This window comes from Emys orbicularis, chromosome 15 (assembly GCF_028017835.1).
Source record: "Emys orbicularis isolate rEmyOrb1 chromosome 15, rEmyOrb1.hap1, whole genome shotgun sequence".
NCBI lineage: Eukaryota > Metazoa > Chordata > Testudines > Emydidae > Emys > Emys orbicularis.
Window position 1 is genome coordinate 5,842,421 of NC_088697.1, and position 17,427 is coordinate 5,859,847.

At 51.8% G+C, this 17,427-nt stretch overlaps 1 protein-coding gene and 1 non-coding gene across 2 annotated transcripts in view; both read right to left on the reverse strand.

Annotated features, from left to right (window-relative positions):
• LOC135889397 (zinc finger protein 208-like) overlaps positions 1-17,427 on the reverse strand; it is a 685,678-nt gene that overhangs the window by 462,279 nt on the left and 205,972 nt on the right.
• On the reverse strand, positions 4,491-4,562 carry TRNAC-GCA (transfer RNA cysteine (anticodon GCA)). The gene has a single exon. It is a non-coding gene; the product is annotated as a tRNA-Cys (tRNA).

The following is a 17,427-nucleotide window of genomic DNA, read 5'->3' on the forward strand; positions in this document are numbered from 1 at the left end:
GCAAGATGGGCCAGGAGTCTGGAGAGAAGAGGCAAAGGGCTGGCCCGAGCCCCCTCTGACACTACCCCCGCACCAGACAGCCCATGGAGACCTGATGCCTCCCCAAGCAACACATGGAGACTTGCCAGCCACGCTAAGGAGGCTCCCTGCCCCCTCTGCCCCCTCTCTCCATGCCGCACTGCTCCTGGAAGTGGCTGGCATATCCCTGTGGCCCCGAGTGCAAACTCCACAGCTGCCCCCCCGGATCCCACTGCCTAGGAGCCACTGCCGGAGGGGAGTGTGTGCCGGTCACTTTGAGAGCTGCGTCGCCCGAGGTAATCACCAACCCCCTGACCACCTCCTGCACCCCTGCCCCAGTGCAGAGGCTCTCTGTGTCTTGAACAAGCACTTACAAGGACTGGCCAAGAACTTCTGCTCTGTTTATGAGGAAGTTATACAAAAAAGGGACCTTAACAGATTATTGTCATTATTTACCAGTTTCTCTGGCACTGCAGCTTCAATGGGGGTCACAGCTGTGATGGCCGAGTGTTTAAGGTGTTAGACTAAAAATCCCATGGGTTTTTCCAGCTCAGGTTTGAATCCCACTTCCTGTGTAGACTGACTTCTAGCCACAGTTTCTAACCAGAGCAATACAACTCTACACACCCCTGAGACACTCTCAATTCACTTCCCATCCCAAATAAACCCTGTTCTGCTACTTTCACAGAGATGCCTGGAATCCTACCTTACACTGTTTCCTTGAGGTCTCAGGCAAATTTTCAGCTCCGAAAGCCTCTGCCACTCACCTAGCGCCCCACTATTTAACCCGAACCCTGGCTGCTGCTCCTCTCTAGAGAGTGTGAAAGGAGCTGAGGCAGTGCAGGAGCCTTCCCTGGGGCCTGAGGCTTTGAGAGAGACAGATTGTCTAAGACATCTGAGTGTTGGAAACCATGCGGCCACTGCCTAAATCAGGGGACTGTTCCAGCCCTGAGTCTAAGCTGCTGGGATCCCTCCCGCAGAGCAGGGTGCCCCAGATTACAGCATGAAAATAGGCATATGAAACTAACTCCTGTTCTCCCTGCATCACAACTGGGAGTGGAATGAGCCCTCCATTGCCATAGGTTGTGTGGATCTCATGCCATAGCACCGTGCAGTCATTTATGACAAGAGCAATTCTACCAGCACCACTGTGCCAGGCACAAAACCCCAAAAGGGCCATGCTGGGCTATTTACACCATCACTGCAGATGTGCAGCATGTCCAATTGTAGCTGGGAAACCAGGGTTTGCTTCCGGGCAGCTCAAGGTCTGTCTCCATTCCCTGTCCAGCCCACAGTTCTATTTATACCACTAAACACTGCATTGGTGGGCAAGTGAAATCAGACACAAAGTCCCCTTTTTTCAGCCCTGGAAATTCATTTAAACTTATGTTTGGCCTCAGAGAATTAAACAAATATGTCTGTGAAAAGAGGGGAGTTGACTTCAATCCCTTGTCACCATCAATGTGCAAACCAGAAGCCTGTTGCTTTGCATTCCTGATGTTGGGTCACCATCATGTGGCCATTTTGTCTCAGTCCCTTTTATTAAAAAAATGTTTTTTTTAATAGAAACAATATTTTCCTCAGAGAGACACAGGAGCAGATTAATATACAAAGGGAAGGAGATTCCGAGGCAGTTCTGGAGGAGAAGGGAACATTTTCAGCATCGCTAAATTAATTTGTTCTGCCTCACACAGAGAGAGAGAAAATAAACCTATTAATTTGAGCTACCGACACACTTCACAGCATGAAATAAAAATGTTTTATGTTCAATGAGTTGTGTTCATTTAAATAGTGTGAAAAATATGTTTTGGGCAATGCACGAAAACCTCATTGTATTGAACAACCCACTTGATACAGTTAATGTACTACATTCTATTTTAAAAAGTTCAGAAAGATATGCTTATAAATTAATGTGTTGTGCCTTTTACAGATGCACAAGACACAGAAGAAACTGAATTATTTGAGCTACTAAAATTTCCACTTTCTGACAGCGTTTTAGTTCTCAAGGTTGTTTTAATTTGGTTATTTTTTTGGAACTTGAAATGGGGAAAGAGTACATTGAAGTCAGTGGAATTACCGCAATGAGGGATTAGTCTCATTATTTGTCACTAACAACAGCCTTTGTTAACACAGCGTTAACTTTGGCTGTGAATATCTCTTACCCTTGCAGAACATTGAGTTGAGTAAAACTCAAACTCTGGAAAAACGGGGAATACAGAGCGACGGTACATGCTCGGGTAACCTTAACTCTACCCTCTAGAAGAGAATCCCTGATAGCATATGAGAACAAAGAAAGGCTTGGGGACAAATTACAGCTACTTCCCAAGAGTTTATTTCTTTGGTAATTAATTGATCCTGGCCCCATCAAGAATAGCTGATTTTATGCACAGTAACTTAAAGTTTCTATTGTGCTCATGTCTGGCAGTGGCACATTTAAAGGTTAAACTGCTTTGTATAATCTAAAATAAAAGAGTTTTTGTAAACAGGCCACTTCCCCACCATTTTTAAGGAGATGGTATTATCCTGACCCACAGGGATCTTAAAATAACATGCTCCAGATCACACATTCCTTAGGAGAAAATGAAGGGAGAAAAAAGCAAAAAACAAAACCACGAAACCCTTGCTGTTTCTACGCAATTGATTAATGAGACCAGAAAGTGAGACTAGAGAAGTAAGACTGTGCAATTAACTATCTGGTACTACACTAAGGGCATGTCTTCACTACCCGCCGGATCGGCGGGTAGCAATCGATCTATTGGGGATCGACTTATCTCATCTAGTGAAGACACGATAAAATCGATCCCTGATCGCTCTGCCGTCGACTCCGGAAATCCACCACGGCAAGAGGCGGAAGCGGAGTCGACGGCGGAGCGGCAGCGGTTGACTCGCCACCATCCTCACAGCCAGGTAAGTTGACCTAAAATACGCAACTTCAGCTACGCTATTCACGTAGCTGAAGTTGCGTATCTTAGGTCGACACCCCCCTAGGTAGTGTAGACCTAGCCTAACTCTGCAGTTACTTAGATGCAGACACAACCAGCTCTATAGTTGGTAAACTTACAGAGACTCTGCTCCTGATTATGAACTAGAAGCACATGACCTTTAAACAGCTGCCATTTGAATGCATCTGAAAGTTACAAGGAACAACAATCTGTGTTAAAGGAAAAAGAACAGGAGTACTTAGACTAACACATTTATTTGAGCATAAGCTTTCATGGGCTACAACCCACTTCATCGGATGCATAGAATGGAACATATAGTGAGGAGATATATATACATACAGAGAACATGAAAAGGTGGGAGTTGCCCAACCAACTCTAAGAGGCTAATTAATTAAGGTGAACTGTTGTCAGGAGGAGAAAAAAAACGGTTGTAGTGATAATCAAGATAGCCCATTTAAGACAGTTTGACAAGAAGTTGTGAGGATACTTAACATGGGGGAAATAGATTCAATGTGTGTAATGGCTCAGCCATTCCCAGTCTCTATTTAAGCCTAAATTGATAGTATTTAGTTTGCATATCAATTCAAGTTCAGCAGTTTCTCATTGGAGTCTGTTTTTGAAGCTTTTCAGTTGCAAAATTGCCACCTTTAAATCTGTTACTGAATGGCCAGAGAGGTTGAAGTGTTCTCCTACTGGTTTTTGAATGTTATGATTCCTGATGTCAGATTTGTGTCCATTTGTTCTTTTGCGTAGAGACTGTCTGGTTTGGCCAATGTACATGGCAGAGGGGCATTGCTGGCATATGATGGCATATATCACATTGGTAGATGTGCAGGTGAACGAGCCTCTGATAGTGTGGCTGATATGATTAGGTCCTATGATGGTGTCACTTGAATAGATATGTGGACAGAGTTGGCATCAGGCTTTGTTGCAAGGATAGGTTCCTGGGTTAGTGTTTTTGTTCTGTGGTGTGTGGTTGCTGGTGAGTATTTGCTTCAGGTTGGAGGGCTGTCTGTAAGCGAGGACAGGTCTGTCTCCCAAGCTCTGTGAGAGTGAGGGAGGAAGGTTGCCATATATTAGAGACCCAATTTATATTGTGCGCACAAAGAGAGGTTTGAATGTGTAACAGGGAGTTTGGTAAATCTTGGTTATTTTATTTTTGTAAGAGGTTCCTGTCCACCTCCAGTAGAGTTTTCAGTCCCAATGGCAACTTACTTACCAAATGTAATACAAACTAGTCCATTCCTCCCAAGTGGACGTGGTTCTTGTTCTTCTGAACATTGTAGCCCATGGAGACCAAGGACCTGCAAATGTGTATTGATATTATACCTTTGTTTAATTGATGAAAACATAAACAAGACACTTAGAGGATTGAAACTGATTTCAACTGAGGGCATGTTTGCTAGGTTTTTATGCATTTGCACAGGAAAACGTTGAGTTTTTTCCATTCATTTCAAGCATCCCCATTCAGTGGAACTAAGATAATGGAAATGGATATGCAACAATTTTTGTTATAGAATCAGGTTTCTAAGGGGGCACTTAGATTTAAACCAAGGACCACTTGATCTGCAGTCAAACACTCTACCACTGAGCTATACCCCCATGACAATCATGTTTCATTAAAACTTTATATATACATGTAAACACAACAGCTTACACACCCTCCGGCATAGCTTCTCCCACTGACATAGCTACCACCTCTCGGGGAGGTGGATTAACTACACGGATGGGAGAGGGCGCTCCCATCAGCTTAGGGCATCTTCAATAATTATAAATAAGTAGGAAATAACCTGCTGAATGGACAGTAACCAATTTATCTAATATTGCTGTGTCTGCATTCAATATGGGTAACTGGACAGTGAAGAAGACTGTTTTGAATAACATGTACCTCAGTTAGGATGCAGTGTCAGTGACCCCATATTGTGACTGGTCCTAACAGGGAATTTGTTTTAACCATTTGACACATTGCCAATTCACTATTGTTATATTATACTCTAAGGGAATGCCAATTAGGTGTTTATTACTAATAAGGTTAGGCAACTTTCTTTCTCTTTGTTTTTTAATGTTCTCTAGTGAATTGTTATGGTAGTTTCTTTGTAACTCTGCTAAGCAGTACAAATAATTTCTTTAAGAAATTGTTTCTTTCCTTGCCTTAATATCGTCTCCTGAAATTAGTTTATTACATTTTACTTGTGTTTGGTTAAAAAGTTTAGCAGTGACAGGCACATTTTCAATGGTGTACTGTTTCTTCAGTAGCCAAGCCCTTAATACCATGACTTATAGTTTCAGAGAAGTTTCTGCTGCCCAGTGGTCAAAATAATTAATTTCCCTCCCCCAAACGGGTGTGCAGACACATGCCAGCAGGACTAAGGTGGCTCCCTGCCCACTCTGCCTCCCTCCCTCCATGCCACGCCACTTCCAGAAGTGGCCGGCATGTCCCTGCATCCCCTGGGGGGTGCGTCTCCACATGCTGCCCCATCCCTAGCGCCAACTCTGCAGCTCCCATTGGCTGGGAACTGCAGCCAATGGGAGCTGTGTGGGCAGAGCCTGCAGGCAGTGATGCACAGAGACCCCCCAGACCCCCCTCACCTAGGAGTCGCTGCTGGAGGGGTGTTTGTGCCGGTCGCTTTGGGAGACGTGTCGCCCGTGATAAGTGCCACCCCCCGGACTCATCTGATCAGATCCATGGTCCCATTAAGCCTTGTATTTCCCCTCCCCCAGCAGATATCCTGTCTGTGGAAGTGGCCAATGCCAGAAATAGTAAAGGAAACTCTAACCCCTTCCCCACCGACTGCACAATGACCCTTTCCATGCGTTATTACATGGGAAAAGTCCCTCCTGAACCCCCAGCCACAGAGCAGTTTGAGACATGAAGTGTGATGGTTAGCCCTTCCCTTTAATCCCTCTGCAGATACCCCATCCAAGAGTGGGTGCACTGCAGAGACCCCAGCCGAGGGTGGGGGCCCTGATTCTGCCAGGTGTTGTACAACTCATAGTGAAAGAGAGAGTCCTTGCTGCCAAGAGCTCACAGGCAAAATAGACAAAGTGTGGGAGGGTGGTTCCCATTTTACAGATGGGGAAACGGAGGCTCAAAGATGTGATGTAATTTGTCCATGTTTGCACAGAAAATAATGGGGCCAAATTGGGAACTGAATCAAAATTTTCTGAGTCCCAGCCTGGCCCTTAATCACAAGCCAAGCATTGTCGATGCATGGCAGAGGTCCCAATGGGAAGTTGCAGACTCTCCTTCATTGGAGGATTTTAAGAAGGGGTTATGCAAACACCTGTCAGGGATGGCCTAGGGATACTTGGTCCTGACTCTCGGGGTCCCTCCCTGCCCTACCTTTCTGTATGATTCTATTGTGTGGTTTTGTGCTCTGTCGTTGTTCCACGCTGAGCTGTTTTGCATAGTGTCACTTTGCATTCTGATGCATTGTTTCACATTCTATCATTTTTGCACTGGCTTGTGTTGTGTTGGTTTGAGCTGAGCTCTTTTGCAGGGCATCATTTTGCCATATGGCACGTTCATTTGCATTGTGCTGAATTGTAGGGCTTTGCACTCCTACGTATTGTCACTTTTTGCTGGGGAATGTCATTTCATGCTGAATTGTTAGATGTTATATTGTTGTGCTTTCACTTTTGTTGTTGTTTATATTATATTGCTATGGTATACCATTATAGAGATGTACGGCTGCAAGGGACCTAGAGAGGTCGCTAAGTCCATCCCTCTCTGCTGAGGCAGGGCCAAGCAGAGGCGATGTGTCGGGGGGACATGTGGGGTCAAGTGCCCCCAACAGTCGGCCCAGTCAGAAGGAGGGAGCCAGAGCAGGTTGTCTATGGTACCAAGTATATGTAGATTATCGTTGACAGAGGTTAGTTCAACCTGTTCTTAAAAACCTCCAAGCACAGATACCCTTGGGAGCCTATTCCAGAGCTTAACTATCCTTAGAGTTAGAAAGCTTTTCCCAATATCTAATGTGAATCTGCCTGGTTGCAGATTAAGCCCATTACTTCTTGTCCTACCTTCAGTGGACACGGAGAACAATTGACCATCATCCTATTTATTATCCCCTCTTCTTGCCTGGGGTAGAATGGAAGAGGAGAAAATCCTCTCTTAACAGAGGATGCAAATGTCGGTTTGTTCTCTCTTCATGTTTTACTGAAGCTCAGAGAGAGGAAGAAACATTACCTGCCTAAGATCATAGAGTTTATTTCATTTTGGGCTGTGACTATTAGCAGAATAGTGACACCTAAGGGCTGTCACTACTGCCCACCATGGGGCTTGAATTTATGACAGTGGGATTAAAAGCATCATGCTCTACCGACTGGGCTAGCTGGATTTGAAGTGAGTCATCTGCCCAGTCTCAGTGTAGACGGATCCCTGAGGGCAGTGGTGAGCTGGAGCCGGTTCTCACTGGTTCGCAAGAACCGGTTGTTAAAGAGCCGGGGGATGGGCAAAGAATTCCTGTCCCCAGGCCTCCTGTTGCTCCCAGGAGTCCCAGCTGGGGAGGCTGAGGCTTCCCCGCCCCTCCCCCACTTCCCCACCCCCCAGAGCTGCAGCGTGGCCAGCCACAGGTGGTCACATACCTGCACCAGCTGGGCAGCTGAGCTCAGGAGTCAGTGGTCCTGCTGCTGCTTTTTGAGCAGCCTCCAGCAAGGTAAGGGGGGCGCTGCTGCAAGCTCCCCAGGGCTGCCCAAAGGGGAGGGGAGGGCAATTGGCCCCGGCCCCCACCCCCACCCCCATGAGGTGATGTTTTACTTGTCTCCCCCCACAGAGCACAGAGCCGCAGCATGACTAGTTCAGCTGTTGAGCTCTGGGCTGCCGGTAAAGGGGGGGCTGCGAGCTCCAGGGCCGCGGGGGGGCATGGGGCAATTTGCCTGGGCCCCCGGGCCGGCCCCACGAGGATGTCTGTCTCTCCCCGGGCCCCGGGCCCCCGGCCCCTCCCTCACTTTCCCCACCCCGCAGAGCTGCAGCATGGCCAGCTCAGCTGAGCTCAGGGCTGCGGGCAACGCAAGGTAAGGGGGGGACTGCTGCTGCAAGTTCCAGGCCTGCCCAGAGGGGAGGTGTGTGCGAACAGAGTTGTGTGTTGTGGGGCAGCTGTGTAGCAGGGGAGTTGTGTGGCTGGGAGAGGGTCTGCACAGTGGTGGGTATGGGGCTGGGGTTGTGTGCTGGGGAGGGAGGGATGTATAATGCTTGCGGTTGTGCAGTTCAGGTCACTTATGGTGTGTATGGGAGGAGGAGGGCTGGCTGTGTACAGTGTGTTGTGGTGTCTTGCTGGGGGTGCTGTATGCTCTGCTGGGCCTGCATAGGGTTCTTGCAGCACAGCAGATTGTTTGTTGAGTAGTGTGGTGTAGATGGGGGCTGTTGTGCAGTAGGGGTTGTGTAGCTGTTGTTGTGCCTTGGGTTGGCTTGGCTGCCTAGGGCTCCTGGCAGCCAGCAGCTTGTTTGATGAGCTAGGGGGGTAGGGGTGGGTGGATAGGGGTTGGGGTGGTCAGAGAGCAGGGAACAGGGGGATTGAATGGGGGCAAGGGTCCTGGGGGGGACAGTCAGGAAAAGACGGTTACTCACCGTTGTAACTGTTGTTCTTCGAGATGTGTTGCTCATATCCATTCCAGTTAGGTGTGTGCGCGCCGCGTGCATGATCGTCGGAGAAATTTCTACCCTAGCAACACCCAGTGGGTCGGCTGTGGAGCCCCCTGGAGTGGCGCCTTCATGGCGCTGGATATATACCCCAGCCGACCCAGCGCCCCCTCAGTTCCTTCTTGCTGGCTACTCCGACAGTGGGGAAGGGGGGCGGGTGTGGAATGGATATGAGCAACACATCTCGAAGAACAACTGTTACAACGGTGAGTAACCGTCTTTTCTTCTTCGAGTGCTTGCTCATATCCATTCCAGTTAGGTGACTCCCAAGCCCCACCTAGGAGGCGGGGTCGGAGTGAGACATCGCTGTGCGCAGAACCGCTGACCCGAAAGCAGCATCGTCTCTGGATTGTTGCACCAGCGCATAGTGAGCAGCGAATGTGTGTACGGAAGACCAAACTGCAGCTCTACAAATGTCCTGGATCAGGACCTGAGCCAGGAAGGCAGTCGAGGAGGCCTGGGCCCTCGTGGAGTGAGCGGTGAGGCGCGGAGTCGGGATACCGGCTAGGTCGTAACAAGCACGAATACAGGACGTGATCCAAGAGGACAGGCACTGCGAGGAGACCGGTGAGCCTTTCATCCGGTCGGCGACTGCAACAAAGAGTTGTGTGGTCTTTCTAAACGGCTTTGTGCGGTCAATATAGAAAGCCAGGGCCCTGCGTACGTCCAAAGAATGCAAACGCTGGTCTTGGCGAGTAGCGTGTGGCTTAGGATGGAACACCGGGAGAAATATATCCTGGTTCACGTGGAAAGGTGAGACCACCTTGGGAAGAAAGGCAGGGTGGGGGCGAAGCTGCACCTTGTCCTTATGGAACACCGTGTATGGGGGCTCGGACGTAAGCGCTCTGAGTTCAGAAACGCGCCATGCTGAGGTGATGGCTACAAGGAAAGCTGTCTTCCAGGATAGGTACAGGAGTGAGCAGGTAGCCAAAGGTTCAAACGGAGGCCCTGAGAGCTTGGAAAGGACCAGGTTGAGGTCCCACGTCGGAACGGGCTGCCGTTGCTGCGGGTATAGCCGGTCCAAACCCTTGAGGAATCTAACGACCATCGGGTTAGAGAAGACCGAGGAAGCGAGCTCTCCTGGGTGGAACGCCGAAATAGCGGCGAGGTGAACCCGGATTGAAGATATTGCCAAGCCCTGCTGTTTTAGGGATAGGAGATATTCCAGTATAAGAGGAATAGGCGCCTGCAAGGGGGACGTAGCTCGCTGCTCACACCAAGAGGAGAACCGTTTCCACTTGGCTAAGTAAGTGATCCGTGTAGAGGGCTTTCTACTTCCCAGCAGAATCTGTTGGACGGGCTGGGAGCATTGCTGCTCTGTCCGATTCAGCCATGGAGCATCCACGCTGTGAGGTGGAGCGATTGCAGGTCTGGGTGACACAGCCGGCCGTGGTCCTGAGAGATGAGATCGGGACATAATGGAAGCGCGATCGGTGTTTGAACCGAGAGTTCCAACAGTGTGGTGTACCAGTGCTGTCTCGGCCAAGCTGGAGTGACGAGAATTACCCGTGCCTGGTCTCTGCGGATCTTGAGCAGTACTCTGTGGACCAGTGGAAATGGAGGGAAAGCATAGCACAGGTGGCCTTTCCAGGTTAGTAGGAACGCGTCTGATAGAGAGCCCAGCGCTCGCCCTTGTAGGGAGCAGAATGCGTGGCACTTCCTGTTGGCTCGAGATGCAAACAGGTCGACCTGGGGAAATCCCCACCTCTGGAAGATGGAATAGATGATGTCTGGACGAATTGACCACTCGTGCGTCTGGAAGGACCTGCTGAGACGGTCCGCCAGCGTATTCTGGACTCCAGGAAGGAACGATGCCGTGAGATGTATCGAGTGGGTGATGCAGAAGTCCCACAGGCGAATGGCCTCTTGGCATAGGAGAGATGAGTGGGCTCCGCCTTGCTTGTTGATGTAAAACATGGCCGTGGTGTTGTCCGTGAGAACCAACACGCAACGGCCCTGTAGGAGATTGAGAAAGGCCTGGCAAGCCAGGCGCACCACCATCAGCTCGCGAACGTTGATGTGCAGGGCGAGTTGGGGTGCGGTCCACAGGCCCTGGGTATGGTGCTCCCCGAGGTGAGTGCCCCATCCTAGAGATGAAGCGTCCGTGACCAGGTGTAGGGAGGGCTGCGGGGCGTGAAACGGCACTCCTGCGCAAACCACCCGGCGATCCAACCACCAGGTGAGGGAGGCCAGGACCGAGTTCGGAACCGTGACCACCATGTTTAGGTTGTCTCGATGAGGACGGTATACCGATGATACCCAGGCCTGAAGCGGGCGAAGTCGCAGTCTGGCATGCCTGGTTACGTAAGTGCAGGAGGCCATGTGACCTAGCAGGGCGAGGCATGACCGTATTGTGGTAATCGGAAAGGTCCTGAGCCCTTGAATCACGCTTGTGATGGTATGAAAGCGGTTGTCTGGTAGAAGGGCTCGGGCACATCTGGAGTTTAGGATTGCTCCAATAAATTCTATCCTCTGGGTTGGTACTAGCGTGGACTTCTCTCTGTTGAATAGAATGCCCAGCTCGTGGAAAGTTTGTGTCACTATGTGGAATGAGCTTGAACTTGGTCTCTGGTGCGGCCGCGTACCAGCCAGTCGTCTAAATACGGGAACACCTGTATCCCTTGTCGACGAAGGTATGCCGCGACGACCGCCACACACTTTGTGAACACCCTGGGAGCCGAGGACAAGCCGAAGGGAAGGACTGCAAATTGGTAGTGCACCATGTTTACTACAAATCGCAGAAAACGCCTGTGAGGCGGATAGATTGCTATATGGAAATATGCGTCCTTCATGTCGAGGGCGGCGAACCAGTCTCCAGGATCCAGGGAAGGGATAATGGTCCCCAAAGATACCATGCGGAACTTCAACTTTACTATGAATTTGTTGAGTCCGCGCAAGTCTAAGATGGGTCGTAGACCCCCTTTTGACTTGGGGATCAGGAAGTAGCGGGAATAAAACCCCCTGCCCCTTAACTCTGGTGGAACCTCCTCTATGGCCCCCATAGAGAGGAGCCCAAAAACCTCCTGTGTAAGGAGTTGCTCGTGAGAAGGGTCCCTGAAGAGGGACGGGGAGGGGGAGTGGGAGGGGGGGGCGAGGAAAACTGGAGAGCGTATCCCCTCTCCACCGTGCGAAGGACCCAACGGTCCGAGGTTATAAGGGACCAAGCACGGTGGAAACGGGAGAGGCGATCCCGAAAGGGGGGAGTTGAATCCTGGGTACTGGTTGTGGTGCCGTCCTCGACCGCACCTTCAAAAGTTCTGCCTAGGGCCTGAAGGTGGCCTAGGCGGTCCCTGGTTTTGGGCCGGTTGAGGGCCAGTCGACCTACGCCTACCACCCTGACCCCGCCTTCTGGCAAAGTCCTGTCTCAGACAAGGCGGGGGAGGGTAGAACCTCTGAGGCTGTGGTCTAAAGGGCCTGCGCTGGGGCCCTGGGACATGCATCCCCAGGGAGCACATAATCGTCCTTGAGTCCTTAAGGCTCTGGAGCCGAGAGTCAGTCTTTTCTGAAAACAGGCCCTGGCCCTCAAAGGGTAAGTCCTGCAGGGTTTGCTGCAGTTCTGGCGGCAAGCCTGACACCTGGAGCCAGGAGATTCGCCGCATGGCTATGCCCGAGGCCAAAGTTCTAGCGGCCGAGTCCGCGATATCCAAGGAGGCCTGTAAGGAGGTACGTGCCACCTTCTTACCCTCCTCTACCAAGGCCCCGAACTCTTCCCTGGAATCTTGGGGAACCAGTTCTTTAAACTTCCCCATCGATGCCCATGAGTTATAATTATATCGGCTTAAGAGCGCCTGTTGGTTGGCCGCTCTAAGTTGTAACCCCCCAGCCAAATAAACCTTGCGTCCAAACAAATCGAAGCGCTTAGCGTCCTTCGATTTGGGCACTGCAGCCTGCTGGCCGTGGCGCTCCCGTGCGTTCACTGACGACACGACCAGTGAGTATGGCTGGGGATGGGTATACAGGTACTCATGGTCCTTAGAAGGAACAAAGTACTTCCTTTCCACCCCTCTGGCTGTGGGTGGAATGGATGCCGGAGTTTGCCAGATCGTATTGGCATTGTTTTGGATAGTCCGTATGAGTGGTAACGCCACTCTGGATGGGGCATCCGCAGAGAGGATGCTCACTATCGGGTCGTGCACCTCCACAATCTCCTCCACCTGGAGGTCCATATTGCGAGCCAGCCGGCGCAACAGGTCCTGGTGGGCCCGAAGATCTATAGGGGGCGGGCCCATGGCGGATGTACCCGCCACCGCCTCATTGGGGGAGGAGGAGGAGGATGCCTCCGGTGGCAAGGGGTCCAATGGCGGATCCTGCTCCAGGTGTTCATGGAGCTGGGCATCGCCTGTCCCCGGGTCCAGGGCCTCCGCAGGTGTGGGCACTGGAGCCTCCATGCCCCCAGGGGGGGGGTGGGAGACGGTGGCCTCCGGGGCCCTGGGCTCGGAACGTGCCGAGCAGGAGGCAGATGGTGGAGCCCCCTGCGCTTGATGGTAGGCCCACGGAGTCCAAAAGGACCAGTGCGCAGGTCCCTGTGCAGGGTCCTCGGCCGTCTCCTGCCAATGGCCGAAATCCGCCGAAGCCGCCTGCCCCTGAGGAGGGTAAGCCGATCTAGAGGCCCCCTCAGAGGAGCAAGATGCTGATCTCGACGGCCAAGGCGGTGCTGAGCGCGATGCAATCGGCTCCTGATGGGACGGTGCCGATCGGTGCCGGTCATAAGGGGATCGGTCCCTGCGCGGTGCCGGTGAGCGGTACTGGGATCGAGATCGGTGCCGGTAGCCGCGTCGGTGCCGAGACCCGGATCTTGAGCGGGACGACGACCGCGACGAAATCTGGTACCGGGAGCGGCCCCTGGAGGTCGAGCGGCGCTCATACCGGTGCCGAGAACTCCGCCGGGATCCCGATCGGTACCGGTGGCCGCGCCGGTGCCGAGAGGTAGACCGGTGCCGCGACGAAGATCTTGGCCGCGAGTACGACCGGTGCCGAGGTGATAGTCGGCGCCGGGACTGCGAGCGGCGTCGGGAGCCACTCCGGGACCTGGAGCGGTGCAGAGAGTCCACGGCCGGAGACGGTGGGCGCACCAGGGCAGGCTTGCCCCTGGATTGCACTGAGCGGGGTGCCGGCGGTGCCGGAAGTAGAGGCGGTGCCGACTCCGTGAGGGCAATAAGGTCCCTCGCCGTTGCGAACGTCTCCGGGGTGAAAGGCAGACAAGGCTCCACCACCGACCGAGGTGGAGATTAAATCCGCACTGGACTCAACGGCCTCGGTGCCGGAGTCGACGGTGCTGTTGTCCCTTGCTTTGGGCGGTCCAAAGGCGGACGCGGCTCTACCCCCGGCACCGGGGGAGCCGGCGTCTTCAGGGCAGCAGTGTCCTGCGCCTTACGGGCTTTCTTGTGGCCCGGAGAAAGAGACCGGCGCCGAGTCCCTTGAGGCGGCCGCGGTGCCGAAGTCGGCCGGTGCCGTGCGGACTTGTATGCAGTGCCGGTAGGCGCCGCCGGGGCGCTGCGTACCGAGGCGCTCGGTGCCGGGGCTGGGCGCACCGAGGGAGGATCCGGGCTAAGTGCCGCCTCCATCAGGAGCTGCCGAAGCCTGAAGTCCCGCTCCTTTCGAGTTCTAGGTTTAAAGGCCTTGCAGATCTGGCACTTATCTGCCTGGTGGGATTCTCCGAGGCACTTTAAACAGGAGTTGTGCGGGTCACTGGTCGGCATAGGCTTCGCGCAGGACGCGCACTGCTTAAAGCCAGGAGCCTTGGGCATGAGCCCGGCTGTGCGCCGGGGGGAAAAAGGGGGGAAGAACAACCCCCTTCACCCCCGCTAACTACTTACAACTACAACAAAGTAAAATAAATCACTATCTACAGAATCTAACACTATAATACAACTATCTACACGTAACTTCAGAAGGGTAAGCTAGGGAGAGTGGAGAACAGCTATGCCGCGCTCCACAGTTCCAACGACCGTCAGGGGCGGTAAGAAGGAACTGAGGGGGCGCTGGGTCGGCTGGGGTATATATCCAGCGCCATGAAGGCACCACTCCAGGGGGCTCCACAGCCGACCCACCGGGTGTTGCTAGGGTAGAAATTTCTCCGACAATCGTGCACGCGGCGCGCACACACCTAACTGGAATGGATATGAGCAAGCACTCGAAGAAGAAGGAGCAGGGGTTGGATGGGGCGGTGGGTGGCAGTCAGGGGCAGGGGTTCCGGGGGCAGTCAGGGACAGAGAGAAGGGGTGGTTGGATGGGGTAGGGGTCCCGGGGGGCCATCAGGAATGAGAGGAGGGGTTGGATGGGGTGGCAGGGGGCAGTCAGGGGACAGGGAAGGGGGGTGAATGGGGCAGGGGTCCTGGGGGGGGCATCAAGGAACGTGGGGGGTTGGATGGGGCAGGAGTCCCGGGGGCAGGGGAGGGCATGACCCCCTCGTGGGGTGAGGAGGAGGGAACCAGTTGTTAATTTTTTGGCAGCTCATCACTGCCTGAGGGTGTTTATTTGCAGAGCTGAGGTTCCCTTTCTGCCATTTGCCTTCTTTCCTGGTTCGTTATGTCGCCAGTGAGCAAACCGGAGCTGTCACAAGGCTGGTTAGATGCTGCTTTCCAGACCAGAGAGCTGGGGTTGATTTAGCATGCTGTCGCCATCAGCTGCTCAGAGAAACCAGGAAGGGAGGGTAGAATTTAGGATTCTTCCACCAGGGGCAAGTGCTGTTGGACTCATCTAGTGGGGGAGAGTCTGAAAAAGCTTCTCAGCTCCCAGAGAGGGGGCAGACAAGCAGGTTCCCTGCACGCCACACACACATTTTCACAGGGAATCAGGTCCCCCTGGAGAAAAACTCAAAAGGAGCCTGAGCCCAGGAGTGTCAGAGAAGGGAATCACTGTTTGCCTTAAGAGATGGGTGAGGGAAACCTGCAGGTACTTAGATCCCTCCAACATCTGATATAACCATTTGTGGGGAAGGTCTAGGGAAGCCAACGAGGACAAGGAGAGGGAAAAAGGGCTTGTAGCTGTTGTGCAATCACCATGCTCCCAGCAGACGGGTCCGGGGGGCTTAGCACTGTGGTTGCTTGTTCAGGACACAGAACTCACAAGATGGCAAAGCTCAGAGCCCTGTTACATGGAGTCAGAATGCGATCAGCTCACACCGAGGGGGAGAAACACCTCTCCCTTGGTCTCTATGCCAGAGCTCCTATCAGCTCAGTGTCCTTCCTAGAAGAGGATCCAGGTAGGCTGCTGCTGAGAGGATTGTGATGGGGTAAATGAAGGCAGAGGAGGATTGTTCCTCATGGGTTTTCTTTGTGTTGCTCTGTCATCCTGCTGGAGGAAGCATCATTTGAGTTTGTTTCAGTACCTTGGGTTGGGCTCACATTGTGACCCTGAGCACAGGGGTTCCTGCACGCTCTGCTTTTAGCCCCTCAGGGAATGGACAAAGGAGCAGCTTCAGAAATTGGACAGAAAGTAGCCTGCAGCATAAGTGAGAAGAAAAATAACAACAGCTCCTTGGTGGTCTAATGGTTAGGATTTGGCACTTTCACTACCACTGCCTGGGTTTGATTCCCAGTCAGAAAAAAGTGTCTTTACATCAAAAAACCTTTATTATTCTTCACTTCCAATTTAAACAAATTCATGTTTTTCTTCTACATGATGTTGGAAAGGGCTTGGGATACCATATACAAATCAAAGTTTCCCACTGACTAGTAGCAGAATGAGGGCATATTTCCACTGTGCACCTCGAAGTCCAGGCTGCATGCCCTTTTACACAAATAGACCTGCAAATTATTTTCCCCCTTGCTAGCTAGCCTAACCAACCTTATAATAGCAATAATAGACATTCAGGTTGACCCAAGATTAATATTTTTTTTCCAATTTTCTTGCTGAAACAAAACCAAAAAATAATTTTGGGTCAACCAAAGTATTGGGAAAGGGATAGCTCAGTGGTTTGAGCATTGGCTCCCTAAACCTAGGGTTGTGAGCTCAATCCTTGAGGGGGCCACTTAGGGCTCTGGGGCAAAATCAGTACTTGGTCCTGCTAGTGAAGGCAGGGGGCAGGACTCAATGACCTTTTTGGGGTCCCTTCCAGTTCTATGAGATAGGTATATCTCCATATATTTTGACAGAACAAGGAATAATGGTCTCAAGTTGCAGTTGGGGAGGTTTAGGTTGGATATTAGGAAAAACGTTTTCACTAGGAGGGTGGTGAAGCACTGGAATGGGTTACCTAGGGAGGTGGTGGAATCTCCTTCCTTAGAGGTTTTTAAGGTCAGGCTTGACAAAGCCCTGGCTGGAATGATTTAGTTGGGAATTGGTCCTGCTTTGAGCAGGGGGTTGGACTAGATGACCTCCTGAGGTCCCTGATATTCTATGTTTCTATGATTCTATTTCAGCAAATAAAATATTCATCCAAAAAACTTTCATCCCACTCTGTATACAAGTCTTTGGAAGTAACCATCTCGGAGAATCATAGAATCATAGAATATCAGGGTTGGAAGGGACCTCAGGAGGTCATCTAGTCCAACCTCCTGCTCAAAGCAGGACCAATTCCCAACTAAATCATCCCAGCCAGGGCTTTGTCAAGCCGGGCCTTAAAAACCTCCAAGGAAGGAGATTCCACCACCTCCCTAGGTAACGCATTCCAGTACTTCACCACCCTCCTAGTGAAACAGTGTTTCCTAATATCCAACCTAGACCTCCCCCACTGCAACTTGAGACCATTGCTCCTTGTTCTGTCATCTGCCACCACTGAGAACAGCCAACCTCCATCCTCTTTGGCACCCCCCTTCAGGTAGTTGAAAGCAGCTATCAAATCCCCCCTCATTCTTCTCTTCTGGAGACTAAACAATCCCAGTT